The following is a 16,490-nucleotide window of genomic DNA, read 5'->3' on the forward strand; positions in this document are numbered from 1 at the left end:
TTCTTAATATGGCAACGCTCTTTTGAATATTTACACAAATAATAAACTTCAAACATCTCCTTTCTTGTCAACAAATTCATATTGAAACAACCTTCTATATTTTTAAATGATGGTATGTTTTGTATTTGTGTTTAATGAATACAATAATTGTAAAATTTAAAATGAAAAACTGAGTATACAGAGTTAATACTAATTGCCCACAGTTTCCTGCACGCATAGATTTTTTCATGTTTGAAAATAACTTTTGCACAGTTTATAAACAAAAATATTATTTTGACTTCTTTCAGTTCAAATCTATGTTTAGTTTTTTCTCAAATATTAGAAATTATTCCTGTTTATGTGAAATGCTTTTCTATATAAATAAATTACTGTTTTTAAGATTTTCAACGAGTTCTAGAACTCATACGTTCGATATAATTATTTTCATGATTTTTTTAATCATCAAATAAAATGATTAAGAAATTAAGAAAGGAAGAAAATTTATTATAAAAATATTAAATTTGTAGGAAATACATAGTCATTTTACTATTAAATATAGAGTTTTTCTTAATCGGTTAATCGATAGAAATTATTCGGTTTATTCGTTATTTGAAATTTGACAATTTTAATTTACTCGAACGATTAATCTTCAAAAAGTAATCGAATAACCGAACGACGATTAATCGTTAGTATGTGCATATAAAAACAATTTTTTCTCTAAAAACTAAAAAATATTTTATCTTAGTGCTTTTTTCGAGAAATACGCGTTCTTCAATTTGGTGCTTTTTGAAATTTCAAAGTTGACAACCCTGATAACTTTTTATTTATTAAAAAAAAATACTCTCAAAAACACAGAAGAGAGCATCCTGCTGTGCACAGAAATTTCGTCTCGCTGTGTACAGCAAAACCATTTTTTTTATATGTGCTGCGTCAAGTTAAAGTGGGCCTAGGGATACGCAGCAGCCTAGCTCCCATAAGAAATACACGTGTTTGTGTGATTGCGCAGCAAAATCTGCTGATTCGCAGCATCTCTCTCTCATAGCAACTTGAAAGATGAGATGATAGCGAGTGACGGTTTGTGAAAATATTTCTATGTGGTTTCAATAAATGTCATATTTTTTTCATATGTGATTTGACATTCTGGAAACTGAAAGACATGTGTATGTTATGCTCTAGTATAATTCCTCTCAGAGAGAGAAGAATTTATGTTTTATGTTATATTGCGCCATCTATGTTTCATTTAAAAATGTCTGTAATTAAGTAATGGCACAAACCTGTATTTAAGCGCCACCTATAAGTCAAAACATAAAGCATAGTGTTATCTAAGTGTCATATATAATAAATATTTTTAATTTTAAAAAATGTATAAAAACACCCCAAGGGTGTTAGCCATCGGCGTAATATAACATAAAAATAAATTCTTCTCTCACTCAGAGAAATTATACAATTTTATTATTCTTGATTTTAAATTAACGGTTACGTTTCTAGTTTGGAAATTAAAAAAAAATGGGATACAATTTTAACTTTTTTATTGGAGTTGAACGATGCTAGAGGTCAATTAAAGTGAATCTCCGTTTTCTGTTTTTCATTTTCTGATATTCTCTCGTTTTTAAAGTACTTTAGTTTTAAGGATATATAAATTTAATAAAATATATTTACTAAATATTTTTAGTCAGTATCAAATAAAATAGGTCAATCTTCGGAAATCAAATATATTATTTGTTTTTAGTTTTCAGGACGAAAATTTTTTATTAATATCCTTTGAAAATGTTATTCTTCATATCCTTGGGAATTTCCAATATATTTTTTAATAAATAAAGGTTAAAATTTGTTTCTATAGCTATTTCAAGAATATTTTTTTTAGTTTATTCAAATATTTATATCCTTAAGTAGGACGTTCCTAAAAATAGCAATATCATTTTAAAATGTTAGCCTACCATATAAAGGATGATATTATAAAATTGATAGTATTTTTTATTTATTAGGACAGTTTTCTAAACAGAAAAAAAAAACAATTTAAAATATGTATTGGAAAATTCTTAGAAATTTGAAGGAATAATATATTTAAAGGACATAATTTATAATTTTTCTACTATCAAAATTAAAACAATATATATTTTTTATTTTTAAGAGATTCTCCTCTTTAATTTGTTGTCCATATTGATATAAGAATAAAAACATTTAATAAATTTGTTTATATACCGAATAAGTTGATGTCCTTTAAAAATATCAGAAAGTGAAAAACTGAGTACCCAGTTCTTATGTATGCAATATGCTTTCACGAGTATTTGGTTTTGTTCAAGTCTAAAAAGTAATATTCAGCATTTTACTAACACAGATTTCCTCATTTATCAAAAAATAATTTTTTTAATATTAGAGTAGTAATATATTTTTTAGTGACTAAAGTAACAATGCTATAGGAACAATATTTAAGTATGTGATAAAGAATGCATAATTTTCGGAAAAAAATATAATAAACATTCTCAAGGATATAAAGGATGCATTTTTAAAAGACATTATTTACACTACACTAAAGACATTTATTTACAAAATACTTTGAAAAAAACGGTATCGAATACTTTTATTTGATATTTGAATACCTAGCGGATACTTACATCAAATTTTAAAGTAAATAGTCCCGAACTAACAACTTAACCTACCACTTGCGGTGGCCCCTAGCCACCTGACTACCCAATCGTCACTCTACACCCTACAAAGAGACAGTCTCCACTCTCGCTTACAAAGAGGATACTAAAGTGACGACGGTCTTCATTCTCGATTACAAAGGGTACATTCGTGACGAATGACCCAAAACATACGAATTACGATCATCCAGGTGGTTAACTATTAGTGGAAATTATTGTCTTATTCGTATGCATTGACTCTTTGTCGAACTGCTGGGTAGATCCACCCTGCCAGCAACTCAATTAACTTTAAATGCATTAAAAGCTGACTTTTTCATCAACTAGTTATGGTTGATTCTTGGATTATTTTTAATGGAGCCAACTGACTGTTTTAACATGGCGATGTCCTACGCAGTAGTCAATTGTCCGACTTTGCATGACTTTTCAACTGGCTTAAAGTTAGTTACTAAAAAATTAGCTTAAAGGCATTTCTTTATTAACTAACTAAGTTAGTTGCAGAAAAGTCAAGTAATAGTTTTCCTTTGTATTCCCTACTGTATTAATTAATTACATTTTAATTAAATATATTTAAAATTTAACTACTATTTGTCTAAATTAAATTTCGCTTTAATACAAGTTATGATATTAGATCGGTAAAATTAATACACATCAGTTTTCTGCAGGGGAACTAATAATAACACCGGTATCCATAAAATTATGAATGATTTGTTCATTATTTCCATGATTCATTGATCCAAATCTAAAATAAATTTTAAAATGTTATGTGTAATGTTAACTGTTAATGTATTATATTTACATCAGAATTTAGGGACCGAGTTTTGAAATATTTAACATTTTATAATTAATTTTTCCAATTTACTGACTCTAATTTCACAACGTGTACAACAAAATGAGAAAAATGTAAAACAAAATTCCAAATAATAAAGAAACATGAGAAAACATGTCGAAACAAAACGCTCTCCATATAATTTTGGGGTACTCCCGCAAATTCCCAAATTTTGGAACATTTCTGCATTACATTGTTGTTTGTTTATAGTCAGTCTACTAAAGTTAACAAATAAAATCATAATAATAAAGAAACAAGAGAAAACATGTTGAAATACAATTAACATTCTCCAGATAATTTTGAGGCACTTCTGCATTACATTATAGTTAGCTTGTAGTTAGTATTTAAAAGACTGTTCTTTACGTTGCCAAATACAAAACTTCGGGACAGCACTGCATTACATTGTAGTTAACTTATAGTCAGTCTGTAAAAGTAAACTAAAAGTGAATTTTTCTCATAGTCGACTAATTGCTGGCAGGGCAGGTTCGGCAGACATATACTACAACATTTTGCACTTGTATAACCCAGCAGTTCGACAAAGACCCAGCAGTTCGACAAAGACCCAGCAGTTCGACAAAGAGTCAATGCATACGAAAAAGACAGTAATTTCCACTAATATTTACCCACCTGGATGATCGTAGTTCGTATGTTTTGGGTCATTCGCCACAAATGTACTCTTTGTAATCGAGAATGAAGACAGTCGTCACTTTAGTGTCCCCTTTGTAAGCGGGAGCGGAGACAGTCGTCTCTTTACTGTCCTCAAGTAACCTAGAGATTATACTCTTAAAAGTTTTTTTTTTGTATTTGCGAAAGTAGTTATTTTACCCATCGTTTGGAGAAATGATTATTACTTTCTACTAATATGCCACCATCTGGTTGACTCAAATTTATATCTTTTGTGTCAATCGTCACATTATTGTCCTATAGTATTCTGGAGAGTAGACACTTGAAATTTTTAAATTTTAGTTCCATTAATATCTTACCACCTGGCTGACTCCAATTCGTATTTTTTGACTTTCGTCACAAATAAACTCTTTATAATCGAGAATGAAGACAGTCGTCACTTTAGTATCCCCTTTGTAAGCGAGAGTGGGGGCAATCGTCTCTTTACTGTCTTTTTGTAAGGTGTACAGTGACGATTGACTTTCTCGTAGGACAAGCCCATGTTAAAATGGTTGGTCACCTGGGTAGTCAGGTGGCTATGGCACACGACAAGTGGTAGGTTAAATGGTCAGTTCGGGACTGTCCCGTCTAACTACTGGGAAGTTAAAGATTGAAAAAACAAGAAGTGAGAAGTCATTGTACTCTCATCTCCACAAAAATGCATATATGGATAACTGAAATTTAGATATAATAATAATGTAACACAAAACTAATATTTTTTTTAGATTAAAAGTAGCAAATATTTTTTGCCTTGTTTTGGACATATTTAAATATTAAAATATATGTATATAAAATACAAATTTGATATTTTTAACTATATTTTAAATTAAATATATACATATTAAACGTAAAGATTTAACAAAATTGCATTACATTTTGGTTAATTATTATAATTTGCAAATTATGTTGAATGAAAAAAGATTTTAAAATGTTTATAATTGTAAAAACTATTAAATATGTAGTGTAGATGTCAAAAATTATAATTGTAAAAACTATTAAATATGTAGTGTAGATGTCAAAAAAGTTCAATAATTAGTATTATCCATCCCTTCATTTATATAATTTCGTTCATTTTCATTGCAAAAGCAAGAAACGAGCGACAACACAACCTTCTTCTATGACAGCTCAAATGAGACTGAATTGTGTTTTCTATGCGTATGAGTAATCTGTGTAAATTTAGTAACGGCTAAAAAAACACTGTATATAGGAGTTGCCGATCGAGGGTCTACTGTATCCTATTCTTATAATGGGGCTGCCATCTAAGCCAGACGTCGGCGCTAGTATTGTTCTGACAACGAAGATTTTCGGCAAATTACATGTACACAACACGATTGCATACGAACCTCTAAACAAGAGCATCAAAAATACAAATATTTTATTTAGTTGCTTGACAACATTCAAGAAAGTAGGTTGATGTCGCTTTGTTAAAGAAAATCTTGTTTCATACTTTTTTTGTACATTTTAATAAGAAAAGTTGTTTCTATGTGAAGAAATTATCATTCTTAAGTACATTGATTACACATCGTTTATAAATATTCGCATTTTACAGTAATGCAATTAAAACTTCAAAATTAAAAATAACCAAATATTTTTTTCAGTGCAATTTCAATGAAAAAATGCCTATAGTGTGTGTGTAGTGGTGATTTTTTTATCTGCCTCTTTATCCGCCGGTATATGATCTAAGCCAACTGACTAACTTATGCAAAACAAGTAAGAGTTCTATATTCGGCTGTGCCGAATCTTATATACCCTTCACCATAATGTGTTTAAAGCCTTTTGTACCTTTTGAAGAACGAAAAAGTACCAAAAAGTCCCCATCTATGGGTCCTCAGTTAATCCGGGCCATACAAACTTAATTACATGTTCCTAGGTTCAATATTGTAGAAATTGTAAAAGGTACCTTTTGAAGAACGAAAAAGTACCAAGAAGTCCCCTTTTACTGGTTCTCACTTAATCCGGGATATACGAACTTAATAACATGTTTCTAGGTTCAATATTATAGAAATTTCAAAAAGTACCTTTTGAAGAATGAAAAAGTACCAAAAAGTACCCTTTCATGGTCCTCACTTAATCCTGGCCATACAACTTAATTACATGTTTCTAGGTTTAATATCGTAGAAATTGCAAAAAGTACCTTTTGAAAAACGAAAAAGTACCAAAAAGTCCCCTTTTATGGGTCCTTACTTAATCCGGGCCATACATACATAATTACATGTTTCTAGGTTTAATATCGTAGAAATTGCAAAAAGTACCTTTTGAAAAACGAAAAAGTACCAAAAAGTCCCCTTGTATGGGTCCTCACTTAATCCGGGCCATACATACTTAATTACATGTTTCTAGGTTCAATATTGTAGAAATTGCAAAAAGTACCTTTTGAACAACGAAAAAATTCCAAAAAGTCCCCTTTTATGGGTCCTCACTTAATCCGGGCCATACATACTTAATTACATGTTTCTAGGTTCAATATTGTATAAATTGCAAAAAGTACCTTTTGAAAAACGAAAAAGTACCAAAAAGTCCCCTTGTATGGGTCCTCACTTTATCCGGGCCATACATATTTAATTACATGTTTCTAGGTTCAATATTGTAGAAATTGCAAAAAGTACCTTTTGAAGAACGAAAAAGTACCAAAAAGTCCCCTTTTATGGGTCCTCACTTAATCCGGGCCATACATACTTAATTAAATGTTTCTAGGTTCAATAATGTAGAAATTGCAAAAAGTACCTTTTGAACAACGAAAAAGTCCCCTTGTATGGGTCCTCACTTAATCCGGGCCATACATACTTAATTACATGTTTCTAGGTTCAATATTGTAGAAATTGTAAAAAGTACCTTTTGAAAAACGAAAAAGTACCAAAAACTCCCCTTGTTTGGGTCCTCACTTAATCCGGGCCATGCATACTTAATTTCATGTTTCTAGGTTCAATATTATAGAAATTTCAAAAAATACCTTTTGAAGAACGAAAAAGTACCAGAAAGTCCCCTTTTATAGGTTCTCACTTAATCCAGGCTCTACATACTTAATTTCATATTTCTAGCCAATGACAACGTAACGTTACGTGATGTTCTTTCTTTGCTTTGTGTTTATTAACAAGCAATTACAATAACAAAACAATTTACCGTTTGATGCTCCATTTTGTTTTTGTTGTTTTATTATTTCTGCATAAGCATGCACGAAAAATCTAAATTTTTGATGAAATTTTCAGAGGTGGTCTCGGATTTTTACTCATATCTTCGTTATTTATGGACCGATTGGACTGATATTAAATAGCGTTCTAATCGACCGTATTTCCAATAGAATTATTGAAAATTCGGATCTCGCAGATATCTGGGGTCTTCTGAAAACTGATTTCAACATACACACAGACAGACAGACGGACATGGCTAAATCGACTCCGCTATCTGTAAGGATCCAGAATATATATACTTTATAGGGTCGGAAAATTATATTATAGAAATTACAAACGGAATGACAAACTTATATATACCCTTCTCACGAATGTGAAGGGTATAAAAATGTAATAAGACAATAATCAGATATAAATGGTCATTAAATGACCTACAATTCACTAGTATATTAATCTTTGGAATGACTATAGGTCGAATTGTTTTGACCAGCACTATAAAGTTCAGCACAACCGTCACACGTTCCCTTACCCCATGTCTATATTAGACAAATATTTCTCACGGTACTTGACAAAACGTCGGCAGAAAAATTGTCATACATAGAGGTAACAAAATGCTGATTTTATCACGACAACCCACAGATAATTTTGTTAAAATAATGCTATATAATAAAAACGATTAAAATTAAATGCAAATTTTGTAAATAAACACTAATTTCACTAAAACTTATGTTAAAAACCAATAATAATTGCACAAAAACAAAATTCTACACAAATTTTACAATACAATGACGTTTATTATCAAGACAACGTTGTCTAAACAATTGTTTAGACAACACTGTCATGGTAACAATTGTTGTTATCATGGTAACAATTTGTTATCATGGTAACAATTTGACGTTGAGTATAATAAATATTTGTCTAATGTAGACACGGGGTTACAGCCAACCGCAACGATGGAATTGTTGTGTAGGATTTTCAAACTTTTGGCATTCATGTTTGAGCTGGACATGAAATGGCCATAAAATTCTTTTAGGCCTCCACTGACAACAATGTTAGAATTTGGGATGATTTGGGTAATGTAGAAATCTTAAGAAATCCGCATATTGAAATTTGTGCTAAAATCTTACAATGAAATCCAAAAATTTTCTTATTTAGCCAAATAGACTAAACAAGCGGCTTGACAAATACACTTTTTTCATTATAACACACACTACACAAACATTGCTCGTACAATCTCGGATTTTTCACGTTTTCGTGGACTTGTAAAGATACTGATGTAAATTTCCCTTCAAAATGTAAATTTTGTAAAAAAATTATTTATAAATACAAACAATACAAACGGACTGACAAAAATTCAATATGTTTGTGTAAAAATATATTTTTTTTTGTGTTTTGATAAAACAAATTGCTAGAATATAGAACCTAGGAATATGAAATTAGTATGTAGATAAAAGGGAACTTGGGTTTTCTATGTAGAGTATGTAGATTAGGCCATAATACATAAAAGGGGTCTTTTTGGTACTTTTATACCCTCCACCACCATCAGTGGTGATAGAGGGTATATATCAGTTTGTCATTCCGTTTGTAACACTAAAAAATATTCACCTAAGACCCAACAAAGTATATATATATTCTTGATCCTTATGAAATTCTGAATCGATATAGATGGAACTCCACAAAATTCACTTAAAATATTCATTGTTATCCAATATTCATTGTTGGTATTGGTATTTCTTATAGGTAAGGTTTGTTTGGTATTAAAAATTGCCAATATTGGTCCACGTTTTCGGATAGCCTCAATACAAGTGAAAAGCAGCTTTAACAGTCATAACTTGTTTAAAAATACGAATATAGCGATTCGACATAAGTAAGTTTCTTATGATCCAAAATCACTATTTTATGAGGATCGGTCCACAATTGAACCTACCCCCTTATAAGGTCCCTTCAGAAAATGACTGCAACGCTCATTAATGCCTTCAAAATACTAGTATATATAGATGAAATTCGACATAAGTAAGTTTCATACGAGTCAAAATCTACCTAAACAATTTTATGAGGATCGGTTCATGATTGACTCTACCCCCAATATAAAGTCCCCTTCAGAAAATGACTGCAACGCTGATTAATGGCTTAAAAATACTAGTGTAACGATGAAATTCGACACAAATAAATTTAATATGAACCAAATTCTGTCTACCAAATTTTATGAGGATCGACCCATAATTGACCCTACCCCTATATAAGGCTCCCTTCAGAAAATTACTTTAACCCTTATATCTGATCTAAAAATACGAGTATATAGATGAAATTCGACATAAATAAGTTTCATTCGAGTCAAACGAGGTTTGATGGTGGGTATATAAGATTTGGCAAAGCCGAATATAACACTCTTACTTGTTTTAAATGATTTTGTACCTGCTGTTCATGGTGAAGATTAGGCCGTTTTTTATATGAACTGAGCATGCTACTTAGATGTGGGGTACCTCAGGAAAATCGTCCTGGTAAAAATGGACGTGTTTATGTGTCTATCCAAGCCAAAGTATAACAAGTAGTCCGACTCTTTGACAGCAGTACCTAACTCTAAGCATGTGTTAGTAAAAAAGTACCTAACTCTAAATATGTGTTAGTAACAAAAATGTATATGTATTGGTGCATTCCAATACATATACATGTCAATAATTAGAAAAAATATTTTTTTCCTGTTTAGGAAAATTAAAGAAATTTTTGTAAGAAAAGTGGGATAAAATTATTTTAAAAAATTACAGATTTTTTGTGCACAACCGTAATTTCGCGTACAATCCTTAAACGTTGCAAAAAAAGTAAGTTAAACATTTGAGGGTTTTGACAAGTTTAAATTTCTCACAAGAGAGTCGAATTCACATGACACTCGTAGATGTGAGAGAGTAATTTCCTGTATATGAGAGTCGGACTTTGATCCAAGCAGATTTAGCTCGGTAAGCTCAGCAAAAATTTTCATTTTAAAAATGGAAATGACGCCATAAGGATAGAAATGACGTTTATCTGTTTCAAAAATAGATGCTGTTTATATCTCGCCCATAGGGATCTTTAGAAAATTTACTTCCAGTTATCTGAGGAATAAACCTAAGAAGAAAAAGAGCTCCCCATCTTCTAATATACAGTCGAAGCCAAGCCATACAATGCCAAGAAAGATATTCTGAAGACGATCACGTCGGCGACAATCCAGCTCGAAGGTACGGGTATCTCAAAAGCGAGGAAAGAGTGACGATTTCTACTATGCAGTTTACGATGCCGATGATCCGACAGGCAAAATTCCAATAGACCAACAGAGTAAGGTAAAAGATCTGATGAACAATAAGATAGTGGACAACGCAATCGCTTCAAATGCCAAACAACCAATTGAGAGCGTGAGCTGCGAGTTCAGCATGGTTGTTCAAACATATTTGAACATAGTTTAAAATCTTATTTTGGTGCATGTGTTTGGTCATAAAAACCATTAGATTAGTTCACTTGACTTACAAATAAATATTTATCGTTTAAGTTCTTTACAACCTTTAGTAATGATAAGAATGGTAGCACTAAGATGCACATTAATTCTCTTGTTTATGTAACGCATAGACATTATGAGATATAATTAAAAATAGATCATATTCGTATCACTAGTGCACTTGAAAATCCACCCTTATATGGGAATATGAAATTGGTAAGATTGAATGCATAAAAAGAGTGCGTGAGGTCTTATCTTAGTTCTAAGTTAGTTTTAAGATTTTGTTTAATAGTTCTTAAGTTTTTAGTTTTAAAAATAAATTTAGTTTTATTCAAGATTCGTAAGAGTGCTTTACAACCACTCGCGGTCTTGTAACATTCAGTGGTAAAATTTGTATTTTTACTTAATACAATTTTTACAATGGTGGTGTTGTTGAAGAGGTTGGTATTTCACCAATGTGTTAGCACCCTAAAGAACTTGGTGGAAAGTATCCCTTTTCCCTGGGACGGCGCCAAGTTGGGACTGGCAAAGAAGGACGAGCTTCCGGTGTTCTTAAAGTCCACTGTCTACATAAAAGGAAGGAACAGAGATATATGGCTAGTCTTGCCAAGAATAAAGCTGTAAAGTTATCATATTCAAATTTGGGAAGGTGCCGATTGAAACGGCTGTAACAACAACCCTCGAAATGGACACTGAAATACCTAAGACCACAGCATCAGTAGCAACTACTGATAACGTTGGGGAGTCAAATCTTAAAAGCGAGGAAGGTACCACTAATTCGCCAAAAGAAGGTGCAGCTGACCTTTCCAAAATTGGGAAGGCGCCGATTGAAAGGGCTGTCAAAACCGGCCCAGACAAGGACACTAAAACTCCTAAGACGATACCCAAATCATCATTAGCAAGTACTGGTCATTTTGAGGAGTCAAATCCTAAAAGCGTGAAAAAAAAATCACTCACTCGTCAGAAAACAGAACAGCGTTGCTGTCCAAAAATGGGAAAGTGTCAATTAAAACGACTGTTCTTCCAATGCCTGATAAGGACACCGCAGTGCCATCAATGGTACCCACTGCATCTGTTACCGGAAAAGTCAAATTGAGCGAGCCGGGTGGAGATCACTAACTCGCTTGAAGACTGTTTAAATGGATAAAAATGATTGATGTTATACAAATAAATCTCCATCGGAGTGAGATGGCTACAAACGCTCTGGTGGCTAAAATTAACAGGTATATATAGCCTTAATCCAGGAACCTTGAACAAGGTGTTTGGATTTAATCACGCAAGCCCTCATGGATTTTCATAATACTTAAGACTTGATCACATCAAACTTAGGTAATAAAGCTACCTTCGCCAATAGAATCAGAGAAGAATTATTAGATATAACTATATATGATAAGATACAAAACACTACGGCCGCCACCAAAGCCGATGAAGTTTCGAAATAAGTCTAAAACTAATTGGATAATGTTCGGTTCTTTACTAAAGAACTGTTTATGTCAGGACACTTTTCAGTGTCGAAATAAAGAGAACATAGACGCCAAAGTAGAAATGCTCAAAAGTGCCTTGGTTGAATCGTTCGAAGACAGCTGCCTCTGCGATAGCGGTGATCTGCCCAGGAGAAACTTTGGGTAACGGGGGAGATTCGGAACCATGGTAAAATCTTCACAAACTATTTAACCGGCACGGCGTAAAAAGACCACAGTATACTGATATGAGTATCGTAGTAAACTTGGTGAATACTAGAAAATTCTTCGTAAAGCCAAAGGAGACTCCTGGAAACTTTTCTGTGAACAGGTAGACAGCGTAAATGACGTATCGAAGATAAAAAAATTCCTATCAGAAAATCAAGTCCAACCGGAATCTATGGTCGTTGACACGGGTAAGACGCAGGAGGATATGGAGGAGACAATGAAACTTCTAATGGACTCTCATCTCCCATCCGGTATATCGAATAACATAGATCAACCGATATTGGAGGAAAGGGAGGATAACACGGAAATTGTAATTAAGGGGCAATCAAGAGCTTCGCTCCCTGTAAAGCTGCAGGGTCGGATATAATTTTCCCGCCACTTTTACAGATGGAGACGGGACTGGTTTCCGTATATCTGCTTAATATGATGCATGCTTGAAATTCACATATACCCCGATTTAATGGCAGGATGCAAGGAAAATATTTGTACCTAAGCCAGGGAAACCTAGCTATGAGACAAAAATAATTCATTCAGTTCTCTTTTTTCACGATAAGGAACGCACAACAGGCTCGAAAGTGGCCTAGGTGTATTTTTCGGATTTGATGTAATATACATTCTCCTATCATTCTCCTAACCCAGGGGTCGGCAAACTATGACTCGCGAGCCAAACGTGGCTCTTTGGAGCTGTGGCTTTTTAGTTTCATACACAGATTTTATTTATTAAAAAATATATATATTATAAAATCATTCCGTTTTAATTAATAGCAACGCAACTAATATATATGTATATGTATACACAACTTTGTAACTTTGCTTAATCGTTCTGTACATGAGCAAAATAAAAACAAATACTTTTTGAATGAGAAAGAAAGCAACACAATTAGCTTTTCGCTCATTTCATCTTAAATCCGTATTGAGCCATTTGGAATTGGTATTGGATCTCTAGAAATTCAGTTAATAAATTTAAAAAGTAAAACTTTGTACTATGGAAAATTGTCGAAGTTTAAAAGCAAGTTGGAAGAGTTAGGTAAAAAGCTAACTAACAAATGAAAATTTAGGGTCATTTTTGGAACTTTAAACAACATGTCGTGATCCAAACATTTTAAAGCCATTACTCCTATTGAATTTGTTCCATGTACAAGTTAATATTGTAAGTAAATGTTTAATTCTTTAAAGTATTAATTGAAAAATTCCCTATAAACAAATGAGGTAACATATCAGCGATAAGATGTAAGTCATGATAATACTTTCCAAAATTTTAGTGTTTTTCAATTAAAACATATTTTTAATAATGGTAAGAGTTTGAATGCAGTTAAATACTAAAAACTTGGTCTATTTGCAAATGTTAATCTTTTTTTAAAGAATTTTATATTCTTTTCTATAAAAAGGTGCAAAAAATTAAACATTTATAAATATTGCACGTTTTAATCACAGTGATCTACCTAAGATTGATATATTTTAACATAAAATGTGGGCTATAAATAAGGGAACAGAAAGCGTGTTGTGGACCCATCCTTACAAAATTTGGTAATTAGATTTTGGATCCAATATTTTTATAACCTACACCACTTAAGTGGGGATGATACATTTGGTTTGTGCTGATGTTTGTAACATACAAAAATATATGTCCTATACCGGCTTAAAGTATACCAATCGACTTAGAATCGTTTTCTGAGTCGATTAGGTGAAATAAAATCGGTCCATTATTTCACCTAGCCCCCATACAACAGAACCCTCGAAAAGGGCTTCTGAGCTCATAATTATGTTAAATGTTACCTGTATATCGATAACTAAGTTTTATACAAGCCTTGATGACCTTGTCAAATTTCAGAAAGATCGGCCCCCATTTGTTCCTAGCTCCAATATAAATTCCCCTTCAGAAAATTACTTGAATGTCCAAAATTAACTTATAAAAACAAATATCGCGGTGAAATTCAGCACAAATAAATATTATATAAATATAAATATATTCACAAAAATTTATCAGGCTTGGTCCATATTTGCCCCTAGCCCCCATATAAAGCCTCTTTTAGAAAATTCGATTTTCATCCATAAATTGCTTAAATGTATCGGAACAGTGAATTATTATAAAAAATAAATCACATTTAAAACTTTTACAGATATATGTTTTAAATTTGGTACAGATATACACTCTTTTATGACAAATTTTACCACTATGCTGGTATTTATAAGCCTGCTTTGATCTTAGTCATTTCCTTAAGAGGAATTTATATGGGGGTATAGTCAGCAATTATATTATTAGTTCAGTTATGAGCGTTGAGAGTAATATTCTGAAGTAGACCTTATAATGTTATTACTCTCTTCAAATTTGGTCGAGAGATTTTGTATTTATAAAACTTGTTTGTGTCGAATTTCGTTGCTTACTGCTATTATTAAGTCACTTAAGAGCGATAGGGTCATTTTCTAATAGGGATCTAATATGAGTGGTAGGATCAATCATGTTTGTGTTGAATTTTGTTATAATACTGCTATTATTAAGCCTGTCAAATTTGAAAGATAGATTTTTGTTATTATACAACTTGTTTATGTCGAATTTCGTCGCTATACTGCTACTGTTATGCCAATTATGATCGATTATTATGATTTTCTGAAAGATTCCTTATATTGGGGTTGATTAATTAGGGTTCGATGTCCGCCATATTTCACAGTATAATTTCTGTTTGCATAAAAAAATTGCAAAATTTTTTCGATTGCTGCCACTATGACACTTATACTATATTATGGCAAATGTCTTTTATCACTGCCTGTGATATCACTGTTGCCCAACTCTAATAAATGTTTATTTTACGATGACTGTTAACAAAGCTCGAGAAATCTTAGCTTTAATTAAACGATGGGCAAAGGAATTTAATGATCCCTTCATCACTAAAACATTATTTACGTCACTGGTAAGACCGATTTTAGAGTATGGCTCAATTGTGTGGGACCCCTATTATAATGTTTACATTGATCGTATCGAATCTGTCAAGAAACAATTTTTGCTATTTTGTTTAAGAGATGTATATCGAGGATATTCTACGCTTCCATCATATTCTTCACGACTTGCTTTAATTCGATTGCCAACATTAAAAAGCCGGAGAATTATGCTAAATGTTTCATTTCTTTTAAATCTTTTAAATGGAAATGTGTCATCTGATTTTCTTTTAAGTAAGATATTATTAAATGTTCCCCAACGCACATTACGATTTAATAACACACTTTATGTTAAAACTTTTCGAACAAATTATGAAATGTCAGATCCGTTTAGGAGATTATGTTGTAATTTTAACGAAATGTTGAACTTTATAGATTTCAATTTAAATGTTCATTATATAAAACGAAATATTATTTTAAATTTGAACAATTAATAGTCTTTACATTAAGAAAATTGTATAATTTATTTAATACTCAGTCTGTAAGGATAATATCCATAGACTAAATAAATAAATAAAAAGTGCAATAACAAAATTTACCGTATGGTTATGTATTTTGTTTATGTTTTTTGCAATTTCTGTTTAAACATGAATAAAAAATCTCAATCTTTGTTGCAATTTTCAGATGTGGTCTAGGATTTTTACTCATATCTTCGTTATTTATGGACCGATAGGACTGATTTGAAATAGCGTTCAATTCGATCGTAATTCCAATAGAATTATTGAGAGTCGGATCCCGCAGATATCTGCGGTCAAACTTGTTTCAACATACACACAGACAGACGGACATGGCTAAATAGATTCCGCTATCTATAAGGATCCTGTATAATTACAAACGGAATGACAAACTTATTGATACCCTTCTCGCGAAGATGAAGGGTATAATGAAAATACTTTACTTTTTAAGATATACTTGAATAACTTTGAATTTATTATCCTTATATTAAACAATTAAAATTGTTTCCCAAACAAAGCTAGAACAAGTAGCCATTAATTTGAAACCAAGGTTAAACTTAATGCCTTTGAGAAAAAAATCGTTTAGAACTTTTAATGTTCTAAACGATTCTCAAGGAGAAGGCGAACCCTGTTATAAAATTCTAAACTAGAATGAAAATAATTGCCAATATTTATAAAAAATATGCAAATACAAAAAAAAACAAAT

Source organism: Lucilia cuprina, chromosome 2 (genome assembly GCF_022045245.1).
Source record: "Lucilia cuprina isolate Lc7/37 chromosome 2, ASM2204524v1, whole genome shotgun sequence".
Taxonomy (NCBI): Eukaryota; Metazoa; Arthropoda; class Insecta; order Diptera; family Calliphoridae; genus Lucilia; species Lucilia cuprina.